The sequence below is a fragment of the Podarcis liolepis genome, assembly GCF_965112155.1.
Source record: "Podarcis liolepis genome assembly, chromosome: 7".
NCBI lineage: Eukaryota > Metazoa > Chordata > Lepidosauria > Squamata > Lacertidae > Podarcis > Podarcis liolepis.
Genome location: NC_139561.1, coordinates 15,430,336 through 15,455,692, shown reverse-complemented (window position 1 = coordinate 15,455,692; position 25,357 = coordinate 15,430,336). Strand labels below are relative to the sequence as shown.

At 48.0% G+C, this 25,357-nt stretch overlaps 1 long non-coding RNA gene across 1 annotated transcript; it reads left to right on the top strand.

Moving 5' to 3' along the window:
- Positions 1–485: 485 nt before the first annotated feature.
- Positions 486–10,613, top strand: LOC310711200. Its single transcript, XR_014528377.1, has 3 exons — positions 486–555; positions 9,189–9,346; positions 9,795–10,613. It is a non-coding gene; the product is annotated as an uncharacterized lncRNA (long non-coding RNA).
- Positions 10,614–25,357: the final 14,744 nt, after the last annotated feature.

The following is a 25,357-nucleotide window of genomic DNA, read 5'->3' as shown; positions in this document are numbered from 1 at the left end:
CCAACAAAGAGGAATATCTGCGTGTCCCTGCTTTCGGATGCCAGTCCTCCGCTTTGTGTATGTGAGAGAGACTGTTGCTGTGTTCCCAGGTTTAAGTTGCCAGCATTAAGCACTCTTCAGAAGAAACTGCTATTTTCCTGACGCCCGCCCACTCCTTCTCCTTGTGATGGTGCTTACAGATTGCCATCGTGACACCCCTCTCTAACCTCTCTCGCAGTGAAAACACTCCATGCTTCCCTTCCCTGCCTAAGAATCTTGCAAAACAGGCACCTTCTCTTGCATGGAGGACTCTCCTGCAAACAACACCGAGTGGCTTTCCTCCCCCTGCTGTTAGCCAAAATAGACACTCTTAAGAGGTTCCCCTGGTGCTCTTCCAACAGCTGAGCAATAGTTTCAAGAACACCTTGCATGTCACTGCCACGCCCCCCCCCCCTCGCTGTGAACCTCTGGTCCAGGTGTCCTGTTTCCATTCTTCTTTCCTTGCCCACAGTTCAGGAGCAGACACCTGCTTTGCATGCAGAAGGTCCCAGGTTCCTTCCCCAATGACATCTCCAGGTAGGTCTGGGAAACTGCTGGAGTGAGACTGCAAGTCAGGGTAGGCAATACTGGACCACTAGCCTGACTCAGGATAAGGCAGTTACAGTACTTACCGTATTTTTTGCTCTATAAGACTCACTTTTTCCCTCCTAAAAAGTAAGGGGAAATGTGTGTACGTCTTATGGAGCGAATGCAGGCTGCACAGCTATCCCAGAAGCCAGAACAGCAAGAGGGATTGCTGCTTTCACTGTGCAGCGATCCCTCTTGCTGTTCTGGCTTCTGAGATTCAGAATATTTTTCTTCTTCTTTTCCTCCTCCAAAAACTAGGTGCGTCTTGTGGTCTGGTGCGTCTTATAGAGCGAAAAATACGGTAAGTCAGAATTATGAGGACTAGAAGCTTGAGAGCCAGTGTGGTGTAGTGGTTAAGAGTGGTAGACTTGTAATCTGGGGAACCGGGTTCGCATCTCCGCTCCTCCACATGCAGCTGCTAGATGACCTTGGGCTAGTCGCACTTCCCTGAAGTCTCTCAGCCTCACTCACCTCACAGAGTGTTTGTTGTGGGGGAGGAAGGGAAAGGAGAATGTTAGCCACTTTGAGACTCCTTCGGGTAGTGATAAAGCGGGATATCAAATCCAAACTCCTCCCCTTCTTCTTCTTCTTCTTCTTCTTCTTCTTCTTCTTCTTCTTCTTCTTCTATAGTGGTACCTTGGGTTACATACGCTTCAGGTTGCATACGCTTCAGGTTACAGACTCCACTAACTCAGAAATAGTACCTCGGGTTAGGAACTTTGCTTCAGGATGAGAACAGAAATCGTGCTCCAGCAGCGCAGCAGCAGTGGGAGGTCCCATTAGCTAAAGTGGTGCTTCAGGTTAAGAACAGTTTCTGGTTAAGAACGGACCTCCAGAATGAATTAAGTTCTTAACCCGAGGTACCACTTTAATATTTTTAAGTGTGTGACCATAGCTCAGTAGTTAGAGCACCTGCTTGGCATACAGATGATCCATGTTCAATCCCAGGAATTTCCAGGCAGGGCAAGGGAGCCTCCTGACTGAAACCTCGGAGAGTCTCTGGTAGTCAGTTGTCTGGTGGTCAGACTCTGTAACAAGGCAGTTTGCTTCTGTGTTTCTGTACTTTCAGGTAGGGATGAGAAACCTTCAACCTCCAGAGCCTGCAGAGTCAATTTGGCGTCCCCATTTGATCTTCCTCAAGCCACACTGATACATGAAGTCCTATGCTCCTTGCAAGGAACAGGGTGGGAGAAGATAAGGACCAGGCCCTTTCAGACAAAATATTCCCCCACCCCCTTCTTCAGTGGAAGGGCCATAGTTCAGTCATGGAGCATGTCAAAGGTCCCAGTTTTAATCCTGGTGCCTCCAGGAATGGCTTGGAGAGTCTCTTGGGAGTCTCTACCAGGAAGTGTAGTCAAGCCTAAGCTAAATGGACCAAAGGGTCTGTCTTGGGGGCTTTCTCCTTCTCTTAAAACACTATCATAACTCATGGACATCTAATGCAGACCCTCCAAGTGTCCCTATTTTCCAGGGACAGTCCTGGATTTACAGAAGACGTCCTGGTTTCTGATTTGATCCTGGAATGTTCTGCTTTTCCTTAGGATGTCCCTATTTTCTTTGGAGAAATGTCAGAGAGTATGGAGCTATTATGTTTTTATACAATGGTACATTGGGTTACAGACGGTTCAGGTTACAGACGGTTCAGGTTACACACTCCACTATCCCAGAATAGTACCTTGGGTTAAGAAATTTGCTTCAGGACGAGAACAGAAATTGTGCTCCGGCCGCACAGCAGCAGTGGGAGGCCCCATTAGCCAAAGTGGTGCTTCAGGTTAAGAACAGTTTCAGGTTAAGAACGGCCCTCCAGAACGAATTAAGTTCTTAACCAGAAGTACCACTGTACATTGATGCAAAATCCAGCATCGCCTGAGCTCTGCGAGCGCAGCTTTCACCCGACTGAAGTGCAGAGTGTTTGAGGACTGGGACATTTGCAGGGAAACCAAAATGCTTGTTTACAAAGCTATTGTACTACCAACCTTACTGTATGCTTGTGAAACATGGACCACTTATAAATGCCATCTAAAACTCCTTGAAAGATTCCACGAACGGTGTCTCTGAAAATTTTTACACAACACTTGGGAAGACAGGGGAACTAATGCCAGTGTACTGAAAGAAGCAAAGATCACCAGTGTCTAAGCAATGATTCTTCAACATCAACTTCATTGGACTGGACATGTTGTGTGGATGCCTGGTTATCGTCTTCCAAAGCAACTGCTCTATTCCAAACTTAAAAATGGAAAGTGTAATGCCGGTGGTCAACAAAAGAGGTTTAAAGACCCTCTCAAGGCAAATCTAAAAAACTGTAGTATAAACACCGACAACTGGGAAACACTGGGCTGTGAGTGCTCCAGTTAGAGAACAGCCTTTACCAAAGGTGTTATGGGCTTTGAAGACACTCGAACTCAGGATGAAAGGGAGAAACGTGCTAAGAGGAAGGCACATGTGGCAAACCCTCATTGTGATCAACTACCACCAGGAAACCTATGTCCCCACTGTGGAAGGACATGTGGATCCAGAACTGGCCTCCACAGTCACTTATGGACCCACTGTTAAGACTGTGTTTATGGAAGACAATCTTACTCGGCTACGAGTATTGGCAAAGAGAAGGGTTATGTTTCTCTATATGCTGAAAGTTGCCCACATTGCCTGGGGCAACCAAGACAGATGGGCAAGGCATAAATAATAAAATAACTACCAGTTGCCGAAAGTCACAGAAGGGCAGAGTGCTCTTGCACTTGCATTCTGCTTGAGCGTTTCCAGTTGGGAGGTTGCCACTGTGATGCTGGACTTGATCGGTCTGATCCAGCAGGCTTTTATTGTGTTCTTACGACTCTCTGGGAGACAGAGACACCCCCCCATGTCCTTTGGACACCCCAAATCTAGATTTGAGGCTGATGGATCTACCTATAAGCTGAAGGTTACAGACAAAAACCTAGAGCTGCTTTTGCAAGTCTGAAGGTAGGCTTGGGAGCTAATTCCTTTTCTTTTCTTAAAGAACCACACGGTGTGTTTCTCACAAACACTTGGATAGATTTCCTCCTCAGCCTCAAACATCCAGAACACATCCTGCTCAGTTTAAATGCAAACTGACAGGTACCGAGGAATCCATTGATTGTGTACTTTCAAAGCTCCCCAGGCTGCTGTGGTGAAGGTGGAGATGTTAGAGGGCAGGACTCCTGGGTTCGTTTTCCCCTCTACCCGACAGGAACTTTTCTCCTCCAAACTTTCTCTTCTCCTGCCTCAGATCTCTGTGGTTGGGTTTCTTTTTATTGTTGAAAAAGAAGGCAGACAGGATGCCTCACCTAAGAACCTAAGAAAAGTCTGCTGGGTCAGTCCAGTATCCTAGTGGCCAAGCAGAGGCTTGTGGGAAACTCACAAGCAGCACCTGAGCACTAGAGTCCCCTCCCCTCCTGTAGAGATGCTGCCAGGGACTTTCTACATGCTAAGAAGATGCTCTGCCACTGAGCTATGACCCTTCCCCTTGAAATAAAGCAAGACTCCAGTCCATTTGGTTTTGAATGAAGGCTGGTAGAAAATGTTTCATGCCAGGACTTGTAAAAGAGAAAAAGAGTGTTGGGAAATGATCCAGAATGAATTGGGGGGGGGGGAATGTTTAAAAGTACTTCCCCCCCCCCCCCAACCCCCAACCCCAGTCCTTTCTGTTGGGGATAATTCAGATTGAAATTCCCAAGTGTCAAAAGAGGTTATTTATGTATGTCATTGCTGAATCGCATGTTTTCTTAGCCTCAAATGGAAAACGAGCAAGGTCCCAACCAAAGAAGAATGGCAACTTAAGCTGACAGAATATGCACAACCTGCAGACTTCACATATAGAATAAGAGAACAAGAAGAGCATACATTTAGAGAAGATTGGAAAGCGTTCATTGAATATATGGGAAGTAACTGTGTACAGCTGGAAACACTGGCAGCGTTAAGATAAATTCAACAGCGTAAATAAGTTTGGATGGATGTAATAATGGAATACCGATTGGTATAGTTTTTGTAAAATATGCAGGGATTTATGTTATGTGAAATGAACCATGAAAAGAGAAGAAAGGAAGTCCTTGATGTCTTAAGAATGTAAAATGAGTATTTTAAATTGTAATAAAAATGTGTGTGTGTGTGTGTGTACAGTATTATGGTTTTTATTAAAGATTTTCTTGGTTTACAAAAGTGCATACATTGCCTCAGTTTTCAGGTCATAATGTCTTTTCTACAGGTCAGTTCTATTTGATGTGGGACGCTAATACTGTATATAGTATAAAGTTGGGGGAGAAGAGAGATGGGGAGAGAGAGCAGGGAGGGAGAATCTTCCAAAGCAACTACTCTATTTCAAACTTTAAAATTGAAAGCGTAATGCCGGTGGTCAACAAAAGAGGTTTAAAGCCTCTCTCAAGGCAAATCTAAAAAAAATGTAGTATAAACACTGATGAATGGGAAACACTGGCCTGCGAGTGCTCCAGTTGGAGAACAGCCTTTACCAAAGGTGTAGTGGGCTTTGAACACACTCAAACTCAGGACGAAAGGGAGAAACGTGCAAAGAGGAAGGCATGCTTGGCAAACCCTCACCATGATCAACTTCTGCCCGGAAACCAATGTCCCCACTGTGGAAGGACGTGTGGATCCAGAATTGGACTCCACGGTCACTTATGGACTCACTGTTAAAACCGTGTTTGTGGAAGACAATCTTACTCGGCTACGAGGGATCGCCAAAGAAGAAGAAGGAGAAGAAGAAGAAAACTTTAATTCTTTTACGTAGCATATGTGCAAGGTTTTAGTGTCAGCATCACATGGGCAGGTTCTCTTCCTATGCATTTATACGTTTTCATTGGTGGTGAGAGAGATTGGGGGAGCAGGGCATAGTTGGTTGTCTATAGTTGACTGCATTAAGTTTTGTTTGCATGTGAGAAGGCGGAAGGGGTTGTTGGGTCGGTCAGCTTAGCCATATCGATTCGTATGTGGTTGGGGAGTTCTTGTCATGTTGGGCTGTACGTGTGAAATATACTCGGAGTCCTGTAGTGATTTCATGCTCTTTATTGCAGCTTGTAAAACAGTGATTGAATTGCCCCCCAAACCTCAGGCTTTTATATACATTATTTACACAATGAGTCCCATCTGTTTGGCTGATTCTGCTTCCCTCCTGGAGCCTGATTGGTCTTTTCCTGCAGGCCAATCAGTTATTGCATTCTACGATCCTACCAGCCTAATAGGCTGATTATCTTCCTCCTGGAGCCTGATTGGTCTTTTCCTGCAAACCAATCAGTTGTTGCATTCTAAGATCCTACTTGCCTATTGTTCTAGGATCCAAGCTTAGTACATAACACCGTGTAATAAAGGGGAGGCACAATGGGTGAAGGTATCCCCTTTTATTTGTCCCTGCGCTAGTTTCAGTTTGTTGGTTAGATTTTATTATGTTTTAATATTTGTTGGAGGGACACGGGTGGCGCTGTGGGTTAAACCACAGAGCCTAGGACTTGCTGATCAGAAGGTCGGTGGTTTGAATCCCCACGATGGGGTTAGCTCCCATTGCTCAGTCCCTGCTCCTGCCAACCTAGGAGTTCGAAAGCACGTCAAAGTGCAAGTAGATAAAGAGGAACCGCTCTGGCGGGAAGGTAAACGGCATTTCTGTGTGCTGTTCTGGTTCTCCAGAAGCGGCTTAGTCATGCTGGCCACATGACCCGGAAGCTGTACGCCGGCTCCCCCGGCCAGTAAAGCGATATGAGTGCCACAACCCCAGAGTCGGTCACGACTGGACCTAATGGTCAGGGGTCCCTTTACCTTTACCTAATATTTGTTGGAAGCCACCCAGAGTGGCTGGGAAAACCCATTCAGATGGGCAGGGTATAAAACAACAACAACAACAACAACGACAGACACCCCTATTTTCATGGGATAAATTTTGGAGGCTATGCTGTTGACTGCACTGACTGGCAGAGGTTCTTCCAGGTTTCCAAGAGTGAACCTGGGACCTTCTGCATGCAAAGGGCCCCTGAGCTGTGCCCCCGCTTCCTTCAAAACACCCCACCTCGCTGGTAGACAGTTGTCTAGATGCGAAGATCAGGCTCGAACTCTTTGCCCGCTGCCCTTTCTCGAGGAAGAGGCGAGCTCAGTCATGCGGCAATTCAGCAAAGAGAAAGGGACATTGTTCTCCCGGCCTCGCTCTGCTTGCAGAGAGCCGGTGATCCACCATGGATGCCTCTTGCCTGAGCGAGAGACAAATTGCTTTGCGGTGGTGACACCGCTGGACTCATCCAGATGTGACTCAGCAGGTATTAGCCGGGATGCTCTCAAAAGCTGGCATGCACCGACGCATGCGTGTGCGCGGCACACAGATCCGCTCTCTCTTGCTCCCGGCTGAGTTCATGCCTCTCCCCTGCTCCCAGCCCAGAGGAGGGATTAGCAGAGAACAGTCTGCCCTTGTTCTTTTGCCAAACCAGCCAGTAGAGTGATGAAAAAAAAAAGAGCTCTGACTTGGCTTGCAGCCTGCCCTTTGCTCCTGGGTGTATATGTGTCTGTGTGTTCCCTTGGCTGTGAGGCTTTAAAGGGGGGGGGAGAGATGCATGCTTTGGGACAGCGCCAATCTTGTGCAGACTGAACTGGAAGGAGGCACACCAGGCAGACCTAGGAAACTCAGGAACATTGCGCTGTGTTGGGAAACGAAAGCGTGTTTATTCAGAAGGCAGGCAAAAGCCTCCTGCGCATAGTTAAACTGTGGAACTCACTGCCACAGGAGGCAGTGGTGACCACTAACATACCCTCCAACCTTTCTCCAGCATAGAGGTAAAAAGGTCAAGGACCCCCTGGACTGTTAAGTCCAGTCAAAGGCAACTATGGGGTTGCGGCACTCATCTCACTTTCAGGCCAAGGGAGCTGGCATTTGTCCACAGACAGCTTTCCAGGTCATGTGGCCAGCATGACTAAACTGCTTCTGGTGCAATGGGACACCGTGATGGAAGCCAGAGCACATGGAAATGCTGTTTACCTTCCTGCTGCAGCGGTACCTACTCATCTACTTGCACTGGCGTGCTTTCGAACTGCTAGGTTGGCAGGAGCTGGGGCAGAGCTCACAAACGGGAGCTCACTCCATCGTGGGAATTTGAACTTCCGACCTTCCGATCAGCAAGCCCAAGAGGCTCAGTAGTTTAGATCACAGTGCCAGACATGTTCTCTTCCCTCCTGCATGTGGTGAGTGGGGACCCTGTTGCAACAGTTCCTTCAATTAAGATCAGGCTTAAAAGGTAAAGGGACCCCTGTCCATTAGGTCCAGTTGTGACCGACTCTGGGGTTGCGGCACTCATCTCGCTTTATTGGCCAAGAGAGCCAGCGTACAGCTTCCGGGTCACGTGGCCAGCATGACTAAGCCGCTTCCGGTGAACCAGAGCAGTGCACAGAAACGCCGTTTACCTTCCCGCCGGAGCAGTACCTATTTTTCTACTTGCACTTTGACGTGCTTTCGAACTGCTAGGTTGACAGGAGCAGGGATCGAGCCACGGGAGCTCACCCTGTCACAGGGATTCGAACCGCCGACCTTCTGATCAGCAAGTCCTAGGCTCTGTGGTTTAACCCACAGCACCACCCGTGTCCCCAAGATCAGGCTTACTAGCCGCTTTACTTCTGAATATACTCTGGCGGGCCTCTGTTATTTTCTCCCACCGATAGGGAACCCACTTAAGGACTCGCTACATGCTCTTGTATACCCCATAAGGGAAAGGGAGCAGCTTTTTCTTACAAGAACGATAATAATATCCATCCACACTGATGCAATTCATATTTCCAGGCATTTTGGGTATGTGTGTGTGTGCATGTGTTTGCATGTGTGTTGAATTGGCACTCAATTCAGGAAACCTATTGGCATGGAGAGAGCAGGAGGGGGAAGGAGCTGAGGGTCAAGTGGAGCACTGCAATTGCCTGCGTTTCACCAGGCGGGCAGGATTTGCACGTGACACCTTCCACCTTTTCCTGTGCCTGGATGAGGAGAGGTCCTGACAGGCCTTTTCACTTTGAGCGAAGCTGGCGGGCCATAATAATGCTCTGGTAAATAATATACAGCAGTCACAGCGCCGGCACTTGAGAGCGCAGCACTAGATTCTGCTGACCCCTGCATTGTTGCTACCTGAAGGGAAACAGGCCCCATAAAATATTGAAGGGAACTAATAGAAAATGAGACAGCATGACTAATGGGGTGGAGTGAGGCAAGGGGAGCAGGCGGGGACGAAAGGGGGCGGGCGGGCGGAGCTCTCTAATGCAGCTCTTGCTCTCTCCCACCGGCTGCGAGTGGGGGAATCCCACAATGCTCTGCAGCTGGCGGGGGCTTGCAGCAGGGAGTAAAGGAATCCTGGCCCGTGAGCCAATCTGACATCTGCATACCCCCCAAAGCATCTGGGGGAGTTCATTGATTGAAAGCATGCCTATCTCTCTCGCTAAAATAGCAACAAGGTGGCATATCAAAAAACAAGCTTTTGCAGAAGAAAAACCCAATATGCAATAAATACAAGGTGACTACATCACACAGCTGGTACCAGAAGTCCAGGGATGCTAGCAGAAGCTGACCACCGTGTCTCAGTGGGCAGTTCATTCCGCAGCTTGGGGGCTACCACTGAGAAGACCCTAAGAACATAAGAAGAGCCTTTCTCTGGATCAGGCCAGTGGTACATCTGGTCCAGCATCCTGCTCTCACAGTGGCTCCCCGGATACCTATGGGCAATCAGGATTTGAACATAAGAGCACTCTCCACTGTGAGGTAGGTTAGGCTGAGAGAAGGCAGTAACTGGTCCCCCAGTTACTGGTGGAGGAACAGGGGTGCCGGGGGAGCGCACCGCCCCTGGTGGCACGATCCCGGTGGGGTGCCATCATGGCTGCCCCCCTGCAGTGGGCGTCACACCCCCAGGATACACACCACGCCCCTGCGGGCGGCACACCAAGCCCCCAGGATGCGCGCCATGCCCCCGGGATGCGCGCCAGCCACGCCCCCGCCTGTTCTCCGCCACTGCCCCCAGTGAGTTTCATAGCCAAGCAGGGATTTAACCCCTGATCTCTCCCAGGTCTTTGTCTGGTGCTCTAACCACTGCACCATGCTGGTTCTCTTAGACAGAAGAACTTTCTGCTGGTGGGAGCCATCTGACAGGGGAACAGACTCCCTCAGAAGGTGGTGAACTCTCTTTCATTGGAGGTTCTTAAATGTCAGTCAGATGAGCATCCATCAGGGGTTCTTGAGCTGCGATTCCTGCATTGCATCACGGGGTTGAACAAGATCACCCTTGGAGAGGTCCCTTGAAACTCTACAAGTCTATGACTCCTGATGTCCAGGTAAGCAAAGAGCTGTAGAAGGAACATCTTGCTGAAAAAGCTTCCTTATATCTTCTCCCCAGCCTGAGGACTTTGCTTTAGTTACACATCTGCTTAGGTCTGTGTGTGTGAGAGAGTCTCCTACACGTGTCACCATTGAACCTCTCTTCAAATCATCTCCGACAGGCTGGAAAATCCATACCTTGAGGGCCTCATTATGGTTTTCTCTCCCAGGTCCTTATTAGCTTGAAGACATCGGGCAGAGTAACCTGGAACGCCAAGAGGTGAACGGTGGGGGTGCGATTTCTGCTGAGCCCCAAAGTGAGCGGGCTGGCTTCCAATCCATCCATCTCTTCTAATCATGTCACTCATTGTTTTTTGAACAATCAGAGCAGGCTCCTGTCTGCCGAACCTTGCCAAAGATGCCTTCAGGGTTCAGTATCATCTGTGTACGGGCTGAGTCACTTGGACTTTTGTCCTTGATTTCCTCTGTGTTTACCTACCAGTGTCGTTCTGTTGCAAAGGCCGAGTGGCGACCCCCTCCACACACATTTTATTCTTCCCACTCACCCGTTCTGTTTTGAGTTATTGGCTCCAAACTTCCAATCAACATTCGCTGAAACACATTAGCAAGTGAAACACAGAGGAGTGTGGGTGTGTGTTTATGTGTGTTAGGGCTGAGAATCCAAATTCTCTTCGCCCTATGTTATATGAGAGGTTTTATCTGCCTTTTTTTTAAAAAAAAAATGTTCTTACAATTTAATTCTTTTTAAAGTACCCCAAAGGGTTTGTCTTCTAACTAAGATTGGCTCAAAGGAGACCAGCTGGAATCAATGGACCTAAGTTCAGCCCAGCCTTCAATGTCAGTAGGTTGGATCAGAGCATCGCTAATGTCAAATGCAGTCCAAATGAAGTTATCCAAAAAATTCATACTTAGACCTGTTGAAATCAATGGGCCTTAGCCTGCTCTTGAGCAGGACTAACAGGTATTTTATCATAGGCGCCGACTCCATGGGGCCTGAGGGAGCCCGAGCCCCCTCAAAAATTCGTTTTCGGCTCCACCCCCCCAATAATTTAAGAAAATTATTAGTTATATTATGCTTTGTAAAATCACAAAATTATGTTGGTATTTTTTATTTTCCTTGTTTGACGATAGTTACCTTTTAAAATACATTCAGTAATGAGTTAAAACAAATAATTATTACGGTAGTAAGCTGGCGGCGGCAGCAGCAGCGTCTTCCCCCATCGTGGAGCGAACTCGGGCTCCCCTCGCGTTGCTGTGGAAGCTGCTCCTTCGGCGCCTGCCGACGTGGCGACCTACGCACCTCACCCTGTCTCCGCCTGGAGAACCCGCCCCGGGCCGGCCCCCAGCGCCCCCCGCCGCTCGGAGGGGCACGCAGGCGCTTCAGCCTAGGCCCCGGCCCGTCTACACGGGCGCTTCGCTCCTCCACCGGCGCCTTCTCGGCAACCGCTGATGCTGAGGAACCAAAAGGAGGGATGAAGGGGACAGCAGCCATATATAGATATAGATATACCTTATACGTTTTATGTTCTCTCTCTCTCTCTCTCTTGGAGAGGGGCAAGCGGAAGATCCCTTGGCCAGGCGGAGCCGCGAGCAGGCAGGACGGAGGTGAGCCCGAGACGCGGCCTAGTCAGCCACGGAAAGAGGGAGGCGAGGAGGGCTGGGCAAAAGCATCTCTTCCCCCCCCCCCATGGGAGAAAAGAGGGGCGCGAGCCCCCTCCACCTCGCCCTACCCTTAAGGGGTCTCCTGTCGCCCTCCACCCGTGGACTCTGGGGAAGGGGGGACAAGGCAGGAGGGAAATGGGGGCACTGAATGACACCCCCCAAGGGTGGCTTAGGAAGGGGAGCTCGTAACTGAATGGTAGGGTGTAGACAAATGGCCAGAGAGAGAAGCAAACGCCCACAGATGCCTCCTCTTTTCCTCCGCCCCCCCCCAATATTTTTTATAAGTCGGTGCCCCTGTATTTTATACCTTCAGAGAATATTGAAACTATGCCTTCATCCGAATGAAGAAATCCCAATGAAAGAACAGTGGCAAGAAAAATTGATGAGCTATGCAGAGTTGGCTAAACTGGCATACAAACTGTGGGATAAGGACAACTGTGACTTTAAGGAAGAATGGGAACTTTTTACAAATTATCTAAAAAGACAACAAAATGAATTGGACTCCTTGGTAGGTTTTGAATAAACATACACAAATTTACTGGTTGATGACATAAAAGGTAAAGGTAAAGGTACCCCTGCTTGTCAGGGCCCGTCGTGACCGACTCTAGGGTTGCGCGCTCATCTCACTCAAGAGGCCGGGAGCCGGCGCTGTCCGAAGACACTTCCGGGTCACGTGGCCAGCGTGACGAAGCTGCATCTGGCGAGCCAGCACCAGCGCAGCACACGGAAACGCCGTTTACCTTCCTGCTATAAAGCGGTACCTATTTATCTACTTGCACTTAGGGGTGCTTTCGAACTGCTAGGTTGGCAGGAGCTGGGACCAAACGATGGGGTTTATTGGTTGATTACATAGGAGGAATGCTGGGTTGAACTGCAAGAAGCTGCTGTTGGCTGCTTCTTAGTTCCTTGGGTCCTGGAGCTGAAGCCTGGATACACGGTGCGAGGCAGCGGTGCAGCAGGTGGCGGTGCTGTGTGTGGCGGTCAGCTCAGTGGGATCCCACCTTCGTTGCCAGTGAAATATACTCAGAGTCGAGAGTGGATTTCATGCTCTTTATTCAGCTCATAGTGGTGAGAAGGAATGGAAGTTCCCCCAGAATGTCTGCTTTATTTACACAATGGGCCCCACATGATTGGCTATTTCCGGGATTCTCCTGTAGGCCAATCAAGTTGCGGATTCACTTCCACCTGATGCTGGATTGGGTGGCTCCTGTGGACTAATCAGACTGCTGCATTCTGGGTCCTATTCTTCTAGGACCAATCAGACTGCTGCATTTTGGATCCTATTCAACTCAGTACATAACAATAGTAAAGGCAAGGATATGTATAATTTTATAACATGTAGAGAATAATATGTGCAAAGAAATCAGAGAGAGAAGCTGAGGGAAGTCCTTGGTGGGGGGGATGGAAGGGGGTGGTGGAGGAAAAGGGGGGAAATAACGCATGTGATGATATGGTTTGATAATTTGTTATGTTGAAATTGTTTAATAAGAATATTTTTTTTTTAAAAAAAAAGAAACTATGCCTTCATCCAAGAGGAGTATACATATTTATACTGCTGAGCTACAGAGCTTCTCCTAAAAATCATAGAACAGTAGAGCTGGAAGGGAACCCAAAGGCCATTTAATCCAACCTCCTGCAATCCAGCAATCACAGCTCAAGAATCCCAGACAGATGACCATCCAATCTCTGCCTAAAATCCATCAATGTAGCAGAGCCCACTGCCTCCCAAGGGACTCCATTCTACTGTTGAACAGCTCTTACCTTCAGAAAGTTTTTCCTAATGTTTAGTTGAAATCTCCTTAAATCTTGTAACTTGAATCCATTTCTTCAGGACCTACCCACTGGAGCAGCAGAAAGTTCCTAGTCTTCATGGTATGGAATAAAAAGCTGTGTTACCCTGAGTCGGACTATTGGTCCATCTAACTCAGTACTGTCTGCACAGATCGGCAGTGGCCTTTCCCAGCCCTACCCTGATTGAACCCGGAGTATTTTGCATGCCAGACAGATGCTTTACCCACTAAGCTGCATCTGTTTCCCCCTTAAAAAAATAAAGTGAGATACTAGTCCTCATGCTTCTGAATAAAGGATTGGTTTCAATCAGAATATAGGTAGCTGCCTTAAAGTGAGTCAGGCCATAGAACCATAGAAATGTAAGAGACCACAAGGGTCTTATCTCATCAGGCAGTCCCCCATCCAATTTGAAACCATACCAGACCCTGCTTAGCTTTGCAAATGTGCTAGCAGTTTTATTACTGCACCACTGGGATGGTCCATTTAGCTCAGAGAGGGGGAGGTATGGTATTGTCCACACTGATCGGAAGCGGCTTCTCCGGGATTTCAGACAATTAGCCTTTTCCAGTCCTATCTGGAAATGCTGTCGCGCATCGAACACGGGATCTTCTGCATTCCAACCAGATGCTCTACCAACTGAGTTGTGACCCTCAGCCTAAATTTAAACCCTCTGATTGGGAGTGGATGCTGGCAGTCTCAGCTGCTCAGCAAATTGTGGGATAAAGGTAAAGGTAAAGGGACCCCCGACCATTAGGTCCAGTTGTGGCTGACTGGGGTTGCGGCACTCATCTCACTTTATTGGCTGAGGGAGCCAGCGTACAGCTTCTGGGTCATGTGGCCAGCATGACTAAGCTGCTTCTGGTGAACCAGAGCAGCGCACGGAAATGCCCTTTACCTTCCCGCCGGAGCGGTACCTATTTATCTACTTGCATTTTGACGTGCTTTCGAACTGCTAGGTTGGCAGGAGCTGGGACCGAGCAACAGGAGCTCACCCCATTGCGGGGATTTGAACTGCCGACCTTCTGATCGGCAAGCCCTAGGCTCTGTGGTTTAACCCACAGCGCCATCCGCGTCCTAGTAATTGTGGGATAACCAGCCTTATATAACCAACAAGCTTAAGTCTACTTAATGCATGAAGGGGTTAATGTCATAGAGTAAGCTGTCCTGCCAGGCTTAGCTAGGTCACTCCTTCTCACCTTGGGAGGAAGGTTATGAGTCTATTGTTCTCTCTCAGTCTACCTAAGAATTTCAGAGTGTAAAGAGGTTTGAGCTAGTTGCTCCGAGCTCAGACCACATGGCCCTAACAAGCCTTTTGAATACTGTGTCCAATTCTGGACACCATAATTTAAGAAGGATATTGGCAAGCTGGAAATTGTGCAGAGCAGGCCAACTAAGATGATCAAGGGTCTGGAAACCAAGCCTTAGGAGGAACAGTTGAAGGAGCTGTGTTTGTTTAGCCTGGAAAAGAGGAGACTGAGAAGAGATGATAGTCATCTTCAGATATGTCACATGGAAGAGGGAACAAGCTGTTCAACAGTGGAACGGTCTCAGGAGGCTGTGGACTCTCCTTTCTTGGAGGAATTTAAGCAGAGGTTGAATGGCCACCTGTCATCTTAGCTGAGATTCCTACATTGCAGGGAGTTGGACTAGAAGACTCTTGGGGTAGCTTCCAACTCTTCAATTCTATGATTCTTGAGTTCCTATACCAATAATTTAGGAGCTTTCACCACCGTAACTAAGCCAACTTTTACTGCCTATTCAACCTTTTCCGAACGCTGTATGGAAAAGCACATGAATCTGACCTTTGGAGGGTTTGTAAGTAAACCATTTTTAACTTCCCAAATGTGTGGCCTTTTCTATACTGGGGGGAAATGCAAGTTTTGGAACTCACAGGGGGATGTTTTAAAGGTCTAATAGCCTATATTTCCATGCTTTACTTTGCTGCATGTTTTATGATTTTAAATCTCTGCTGAGATTCTCTCACCAAACAGTACTTACTCCAAACTTGGCACCCACAAATTCTACTTTTATACCTATTTTTCCCCCTTGCCACCATCACAAATGACCCCACGGTGCCCTTTCCCCTGCATGTGAGCTTGGGTGGCATTGCAGCCGCCGCTGCGTGAGAAGGAGGACAGAGGATGAATCGTGCCACCCTGTAGGGTTGCCCCTGCCAATTAGTCCTGCCATCCGCCTGCCCACTTGCATTCTTTTAAGTGATTCTGACAGCTCTCGGGGAAAGCAGAGATATGAACTCAGCAACCCAGATTCTCTCTCCCCCTCTCCCCCTCTCCCTCTCATCCATTAAAGACAAAGCTGGGCACCAACTCCCTCTTCGCTGCCGCCCTCCTGACTTGCAGACAGCTCTTTAACTTCCGAGCTTCATAAATCTTTGGGATGCGAGATTTTAAATCACAATATTTTTATTAAAGGCCAGGCTGGATGGGGAAAGGCCAGCTGTCGGAGGACAGCTTAAAGGGCACGTGTTTGCACAAAAGGCCAGGACTAGCTGTGTGGTGCAGTGGTTAGAGTGTCGGACTAGGATTTGAGAGTCCAGGGTTCGAATCCCCCACTTGGCCATTAAGCGCATCTTGGACACTAATCACAGCCTCTCAGTCTATCCTACCCTACAGGATTGTTGTGAAGATTAAATGAGGAGGAGGGGAACCATGTACAGCTCCCCGGAGAAAAATGTGAGATATCAATGCAATAAATAAGCAATAAATAGCTGGAGCATGGATCATTCTATCTGAGAATTGTCTACACTGACAAGGCAACAACTTTCCAGAATTTCAGAATTCACTTACCAGGAGATGCTAAGGATTGACTTGGGACCTTCAGCATGCAAAACAGGGTCACGGCCACTGCAACTTTGCAGGGAGTGATTTGATATTCTATGCTTTTTCGTGATAAATGACTCAGTTCACACACCTTGAACCCAATACCTGACCCGAAACACAGCAGCCCTTTGAAAACCACACTTCTGAGAAAGCTGTCCTCCAACCAAACGAATGTGTACACCAGTGCTTATTTTAGGCAAAATCAAACACAAAAATGCTTTAATAGGGAAACGGGAAATGTGTGTATTAGTCAAACCCTCGCTTAAAATGTGTTTATTAGGAGAAATTTGCACTAAAATGCATGGCGAATTTGGGGGAGGTTTTCTTTCAACAGTTTGCAAATTGCTGTGCAAATCACACTAAAAGGCTGATGAATTTCTGTGGTGGTTTTATTTTATTTTAAGTTGCTGTGGAAATGTGGAGATCTGAATTTCAGACTGGGAAAAATAGAGAATAAGAGAAACTAAAATGAGCAGATTCTTCCATCCCTGTCTACCCCTTACTTAAGATCTTCAGCTCAAGACATAGGAATCTACTGTATATTCAGTCAGGCCAGCACTGGCTGGCAGTAGCTCTTGAGGGTTTCAGAGGCAGGAATCTCTACCAACCCCACATGAAGATGTCAGGGATTGAATATGGCACCTTCTGCCTGTAAAACAACTGCTCTAACCACTAGGCCTCTCCCCTGTCCTGAATATGCAGATAGGACTTTAATTACCTTTTGGATTTTGCACTTTTTCTCAACTTTGCATTCTCAGCTTAAAAAAAACCCCAAGCCCGTTACAATGTTCCTTGAGTACGCCTATTTTAGGATAAAATACAATTAGAATTGTACAAGCCGAGATAAAACATGCATTTAAATCTGTGATTTTGTAAAATGCAAGACTGGATATGAATATTCATGCTGAAAATGAAATCAGATTCAAGCCGTTAGAATCTAGCGCTCGTGTTACTGGCAAGGGGCTGGTTCAAAGTCAGTTGTCTGAAGCTCTGTGTATTGTCTGCACTGATTGGCAGCAGCTCCCCAGCCTTTCAGGGAGAGAATTGAACCCGGGTCCTTCTGCTTGCAAGGCAGACATGCTGCCACTGAGCTATGGCCCTTCCCCATGAAGACAGATCATGATATTATGGGGTGCCGGTTTCTGGTGCTGAAGAGAGAGCAGGAAACTTTGCCCTCCCTGCAAAGTCTCTCTCTCTCTCTTTCTTTCTCTCTGTCCCTTTTCTCAACTGGCCTTATTGACGCCCTAGGAGAATAGAGAGGTGTGTTATTCAGTGGGTCGTAGGATCTGATTCTGCCTTAACCTAACATCCCGTTATTCTGCCGCCCTTGCATTGTCACTGCATCCTTTTGTCGTCGCTCCTCTGCTCATTGTGCTGCTGCTGCTCCGCTTCCGATCCCTTCGCTTCCTGTCCGATCCCTGCAGTGGCAGAAACTATTTGTGTCTCGGTGTTGCTATATAATTAACGGCAGCCGCCGCTCCAGTGCCACGAGGGAACCGAACAGGGTCAGATGTGACTGTTGTCTCACCTGTTTGGAAGCTGAGAACAATGGAATGGCAGGTGGGGGGAGAGAGAGAGAGGAGGAAGCAGCAGCCAGGTGTGTATTTGCGCATGAGCGCAGACCTTGGGCACATCTTCTGTGTTCTTGCTCTGTTTATTTGTTTGCAAAGGATTGCACTCTGCTCTTCAGCCAAAAAGGGCTGCCAGAGTGGCTTGCATGCAGTCCATTGAAGCAAGACAGAGCAAAGTCTCAAATTCTCCTCCATGAATTTGTCTGATCCTATTTTTTATTTTTAAAATAACGTTAGCTTATTATGCTTGCTTTTGAGCAGGGGTCGGCAAACTAAGGTCTGCGGGCCGGATCAGGCCCAATTGCCTTCTAGATCCGGCCCGCTGACGGTTCTGGAGTCAATGCTTGGATCAGCGCAAACGCCACTTTTGAAAAAACAAAATTTGGGCACCATTTTTTCTGCTATTCCCCCCCCCCTCCATCCCTCATGCAGAGGGACGCGGGTGGTGCTGTGGGTTAAACCACGGAGTCTAGGACTTGCTGATCGGAAGGTCAGCAGTTTGAATCCCCATGATGGGGTGAGCTCCCGTTGCTCAGGCCCTGCTCCTGCCAACCTAGCAGTTTGAAAGCACATCAAAGTGCAAGTAGATAAATAGGTACCGCTCTGGCGGGAAGGTAAACGGCGTTTCCGTGCGCTGCTCTGGTTCACCAGAAGCGGCTTAGTCATGCTGGCCACATGACCCGGAAGCTGTACGCCGGCTCCCTTGGCCAATAAAGCAAGATGAGCACCAAAACCCCAGAGTCGGTCACAACTGGAATTTATTCAATCTCTCTTGAATCCTCCAATATTCAAAATCATTGGATGTTCATGAGTTATGAGAGAGAATTATGAGAGAGAGAGAGAGAGAGAGAGAGAGAGAGAGAGAGAGAGAGAGAGAAACTTTTCTCTATCCATTTTCTCAATGCCATGGATAATTTTATAAACCTGGCAGAGGAGGGTGGGGTGGGTGAGTGGAACTCTCAGCAGATGGGCTTTCCTCACTCTTCCCTCTGCCCCACCTTGATATAATTTTCTCTCTCTGTCCTGCCCAGTTGTCTGCCTTCGACAGAGAGCAATGTGGCTGTAAAGCGCAGGATGCCTCAGAGCAAAAAAGGATATTGTAGAGCTGGGAAAAGGTTCCAGATAAGACAACTAACATAAGCAGGGGGACTGGAGTGACTCCTTGACGAAGAAAGATTACAAAATTTGGACCTTTTTAGTTCAGAGCAAAGGATATGTGTGAAAAGTTCTCCATGACATGGAGAAAACAGATAGAGATTTTTTTTTCTTCTCCTTCTCCCATGACATTAGGATACAACGGGTCATTTTATTTTTAATTAATTGCATTTATAGCCCACCAAGAAGCTCAAGGCGATGTACATGGCTCTCCCCCTTTTCATTTAATCCCCACAACAACCCTGTGAGGTGGGTGAGGCTGAGAGGCAATCTTGCCCGAGGTCACCCAGTGAGATTCATAACCGAGTCGGGATTCGAACTCATGGCCTCTCAGTCCAGCACTTGAAGCGCTACACCACACTGGCTCTCATGTCATAGAACACGACCTTCCCAGTGCTGCTGGACTCACTTCCCTGACCACTGGTCAACTGCATCTGGAGGGCCACAGGGTGCCTATCCCTGTTTTAACCATCCTTGAGAAAAACCAGAGCAGCAACTCATGCAGAGACACAGCAGTGAGCCTCTTTTCTGGTTAGTGCTTCCTTGTTCCCAGCAGCCACTAGTCTTAAGGCAATGGCGGCTGTAAGATGTTGCTGCACTCCAACTCCCAGCATCCCTAACCACTGGTCCTGCTTGCTCCTGAGAGTTGGGAGTCACAGCAACACCTGGAGGGTCACAGACTCCCGCGGACTCTGGGAAGACATGCAGGAAGTGGTTCTGCCCACCACCCACCCCTTTTTAAACTGGAGATGCCTGGGTCAAATGTGAGGCCTTCTGCATGCCCAGCAGCTGTTCCTCTGCCGTTCTGTGTCTCCAACTCCCATACATTCCTGGAACCCCTCCAGCTCTCTCTCTTTCCACACTGGCAATTCCTGTGCCTCTCCATCTCTCCGATACAAAACTGCATTAACTAGCAAACCTGTAGTGGTTTTTTTTTTAACATTACGTCCTCCCGTTGCCATAACGACCTAATGCAAATCGCAACCCCCGCCCGCTCTCCTTTCCTCGCACGCTTTCCACACATCCATGCCTAGCCTCCCCGAATTCAGCGTGCAGGCAAACAGTCCCAAAGCGACTCCTTTTATAGTCGCAGCTCATCCTTCGGCTTTGAGGGAAATGTCTGCTCAGCTTCCCCACTGCCACCAAAGAGGGTTTGATGACGAGGGGCGGGAACCCGAAATACTCGCTCTGTCTCTTTTGCATGAGACAGGACGGATGAAAGAAAAAGCCCTTCTCCATGCAGCGCAAGATCTGAGCTGCGGAAGTTGCTCCCGCAGGAGGCAAGGAGGGCCACAAACTTGGACAGCAGCAAAAGAGGACTGGACAAATTCACGGGGGGAGCAGAGGGGCTATCGATAGGTATTAACACAATGGCTGCGCTCTGCCCTCCGCAATCGGAAGCAGCGATGCTTCTCAATACTAGTTTCTGGAAACCACAAGAGGGGAGAATGCTCTTGTGCTCGGATCCTGCTTGGGGCATCTGGTTGGCAGGGGCGTAGCATGGGTTGCCGTTGCCCGGGGCAGGGCAAGTGTTGTGCTTGCCCTAGTGGACTGGTCTGCCCCTTCTGCAGCCAGCGTCTAACCAAGGGAACCTCTCCTTGCAAACTAGCCCCAACCTGGGAGCAGAGATAATGCGGAGAAACGCGAAGCCAGGAGGGCTGCTGTGTCGCCTCGTCCTCCTGTCCTTGCAGTGAGGCACACTGGGCAACACTCTAGCAGTGCTTTCCTGCCTTCTTCTTCTTCCCTCCCTCCTTGGTAGGCAGCGGCAGCCCCCTCCCCCCCTTCCAGCTGTCCCTTCCCCAGCCACCGCCCCAGCCTCTGAAGGCCTGGCCCGGGGACAGTTTGCCTCCCGCGAGCTCCACCCCCCCCCCTGTAATGGGTGCCTGGTTGTGCCTCCTCAAAAATTTGCGCCCGGCGCCACAGCCCCCTGTCCACCATGCTACACCACTGCTGGCTGACCACTGTGAGAAGAGGATGCTGAACTAGGTGAAACATTTGTCTGATCCAGCAGGGATCTCCTTATCTGTCTGTCTGTCCATCAATCCAGCTATCTCCATCTGGGGGTCACCAGTGTGTGAGCGGATCTGGAAGCCCAGTTTAATTCGGTGGGAAACTGTGTGAACACTTCTAGTTTTTAAAATATATATATATATATAATCTGTGGTTCATACATCACTCAGAGACTTTTGTGCATGGAAAGTGAGAAATAAGTGAAGATCGTCCCCACTGTCTGTGGCCCAGAGAGGGATACATTCTGAAAGCTAGAGGCGGTGATGGAGAGTCCTCCTCTTCTTTGATCTTTTAACGTGTGTATTTATTTCAGAAGTCTCTCTGCGCCACCTTCTCAGACACATTTCAAAAGCAGTTGAATTGAAGAAAAAACTAATATGCGCTAGAAAGGCACACACATCTAAAATATTTATACGCTGCCTTTTCAGGGGCGGTGGGAGGGGGGGTCGGATTCTTCCAAGGTGGCTCTTAAAAGATAATGGGTGAAACAAGAAAACCACATTTGAAGCTACGAATAAAACAATCAAATTGCAAAACACAAAGAGAGGTTTGTAAGAGCCATGCGGAAGCAGATAAAGGGAGCGACGACTTCGGTCATAGAGCACCTGCTTTGCATGCAGAAGAGCCCAGGTTCATAAGAACAGGAGAACAGCCTGCTGGGTCAGTCTCCTGTTCTCACAGGTATATTGGGCTGAGGCCGTTTAGGGCTTTCAAGGTCAGCACCAACACTTTGAATTGTGCTCAGAAACGTAGTTGTTGTTTAGTCGTTTAGTCGTGCCCGACTCTTCGTGACCCCATGGACCAGAGCACGCCAGGCACTCCTGTCTTCCACGGCCTCCCGCAGTTTGGTCAGACTCATGTTTGTAGCTTCGAGAACACTGTCCAACCATCTCGTCCTCTGTCGTCCCCTTCTCCTTCTGTCCTCCATCTTTCCCAACATCAGGGTCTTTTCTAGGGAGTCTTCTCTTCTCATGAGGTGGCCAAAGTATTGGAGCCTCAGCTTCAGGATCTGTCCTTCCAGTGAGCACTCAGGGCTGATTTCCTTCAGAATGGATACATTTGATCTTCTTGCAGTCCATGGGACTCTCAAGAGTCTCCTCCAGCACCACAATTCAAAAGCATAAATTCTTCGGCAATCAGTCTTCTTTATGGTCCAGCTCAGAAACGTACTGGTCGTCTCAGCGGCTGCTCCCAGTCACCAGTCTAGCTGCCGCATTCTGGGTTAGTTATAGAATCCCCTTCTAATGAAAGCCCCATGTAGAATGCACTGCAGTAGTCCAAGTGGGAGATAACTAGAGCATGCACCACTCTGGTTGTGATGGCCTGGGACTCGGGCTCAGACTCGGAACCAGAGGAGACTCAGTCTGCACCGGATCCTTTGCCTCAGGCATCATCTGAACCAAGTCTGAGGCCTGATCCTGAAGAGTCCCAGTCTGCACAGGTTCCCCTGCAACAAACACCACCTGGGCTGAGTCAGGGGCCTGAGCCTGCCCTGGCTCCAGATGCGAGGATTACCTCGTTGCCTTCAGCTGGGCCATCACTTCCAGCTGCTCCCCTACCAGTTGGGTCAGGGGAGGCTGAGGTGGCCTCTGGGTCTAGTAACCCACCGACGTCTCCCAAGCTGCAGAGACTAAGGTCGGAGAGAAGGAGAGACCTGAGTACTCGCAGGAGGAGGGCTCACCTTTGGGCGAAACAGGGAGGTGAGTTGCCGGGGTATCACAACCGGCCGCTACCCCGACAAAGATAAAAGGCTGTCGCACCCTGCCCCAGGTTGCAGGAGCAACATTGCTGTATGCTAGATCCTGCACCTGTCCTTGCCTGGTTTCCTGCTTTGGTCCTGTTGGACTGACTCCTAGCAGAACCTTTGCATTCTGGACTGGTCCTGGACCACTTTTCACAGGTTGCCCCTGGGCCCAGCACACTGGCAAGACAGTCTAGAGACCTTAAATGGGTTAGTAGCCATGGCCTTCATGGTTAGTAGCCATGAATTTATCTAAACATAGGAGTGGTCGCAGACCAGATCCAGGTGCTTTTGGAAGAAACTGATTTCCTGGTTCCATTTCAATCGGGGCTTAGGCACAGTTTTGGCACAGAAGCTGCTTTGGTCATCCTGTACGATGACCTCTGTCGAGAGAGACACAAGGGAAACATGTCCTTGTTAATTCTCCTTGAACTCTCAGCAGCTTTCAATACCATTGACCATGGTATCCTTCTGGAGCAGGGATAGGCAAGCTAAAGCCCAGGGGCCGGATCCGGCCCAATTGCCTTCTATTTTTTAATATAAATATTTTATTAAGTTTTCACAATAAAAGAGCATACAAAGACAAAGAAAGTACAAAGTCACAGAAAACAATACAATATAAAAATACAAACATTAAACACATCAAAAGAAAAAGAAAAAAGAAATAAAAACACATATATTAACAAAAAAACAAAAATTTCCCTCTTTCTTAATTTCACATCTTCCATTAACTTATTTTCCCGACTTCCTCACATCTCCCATTCTTGTATCCCTTTTTAGAAAATTAATTCAGCAAATTCATATCCTTCGGCCCAATTGCCTTCTAAATCCGGCCCGCAGACGGTCCGGGAATCAGCGTGTTTTTACATGAGTAGAATGTATCCTTTTATTTAAAATGCATCTCTGATGATTAAATAATATTTAAAATAATAAAAGGACCAAAGTTGTACACTGTGTGATTGTGCTAACTTTCTCGGGAGTGGCCAGGAAGCTATCTGTAGTGTGGTTATTTGTCTTCACACCCTGAGTGAGTGGTGGCGGTCCTTATTTTTAGCACATCAGCCAATCAGACATTTCCTCCTCCTCTTTGTACTGCGGAGAGCTGCTCTTCACTTCTGTGACGGCGATCTCCGACTGACACCCAAGGGTGCAAGAGCACAGCAGGCAGCCCCCCCCCCAAGCAGCCCAGAAAGCCAGCGATAACATCTCAACTCTCCCTGTCTGTCTTTTTATTTATAGCCTCCTTTCACGATGTCATCAACCTATTTATACAGATGCTCCTTTTCCTCTGTGTTAAAAATACATATCTTTATCTTCCTCTCTGGATCCACACCTCCATATTTATATTTAAACCTGCCCCCCTCCCGCCCACCCGGCAGATTCATCTAGCAAAGTTTGACTGGTGACATTTCGACAGATGACTCTCAGGCGAGAACACGGAAGAACTTTTTCTGCACGTGCCTCGGATGCAATGCTCAGAGCGGAAGACTCGCCCTTTCACCATTCAGAGAGTTTCGGAGTTAGGGGGTGCGCTGAACAGACTCGCAGTTTGATAGACAAACAGGGGGGGAGAGAATAGTGTTTTCTGCCCTTATGGCTGCTATTTCCCTATCCAACCTGTGTTCATAACGTGCCAATCAGGGAACACATTTGTTTTATTTTATAAAACTTGTATACCACTCGATTGGAGGTGGCGAGGGAAGCCTTCTCAAAGTGGTTTGCAAAAGTAATAAAACAAATTGCTGTATCAGTTTTTTAAAAAGCCCATTGAAACATAACTGAAATCAACAGTAAGCTAGGAACCAGAATGAAGTGTGCCCAGAAATGGAAGCAAGAAGAAATACCGACGAAAGAGGAATGGCAGACAAAATTAATGGACTATGCAGAGTTAATAATAATAATAATAATAATAATAATAATAATAATAATAATAATAACAATAATTTATTTATACCCCACCCATCTGGCTGAGCTTCCCCAGCCACTCTGGGCAGCATCCAACAAAATATTAAAACAAAATATTAAACACATCAAACATTAAAAGCTTGAAGGAGCTGGGCATGTTTAGCATGAAGAAGAAGAGACTGAGAGGCGATATGATAGTCTTCTTCAGATATCTAAAGGGCTGTCACGTGGAAGATGGAATAAACCTGTTTGTCAGTGGAACGGACTCCTTTGGGAGGTTGTGGATTCTCCTTCCTTGGAGGTTTTTAAGCAGAGGTTGGATGGCCATCTGTCATGGATGCTTGAGTTGAGATTCCTGGATTGCAGGTGGTTGGACTAGATGACTCTCAGGGTCCATTCCAGTTTCACAGTTCTATCATTCTATATTTTATCTTCCACTCTGGATCCATACCTCCATATTTATATTCACCTCCCTCCCCCGACTCAGGAGGATTTAACTGGCAAAATGTGACTGGTGGCATTTTAAAGACCAACTAAGTTAGTTCTTGGTATGAGCTTTCGTGTGCATGCACACTTCTTCAGATACACTGAAACAGAAGTTGCCATATATAGTGAGAAGGTGGGGAGGGGTATTACTCAGAAGGGTGGTGGGAATGGGAGATTGGCAGATAGCTGAGATGAGCCTGTTGACGACTCTTAATGACTGCAATAGGTCTTACAGGAAAAGAGTCGTTAAGAGTCGTCAACAGGCTCATCTCAGCTATCT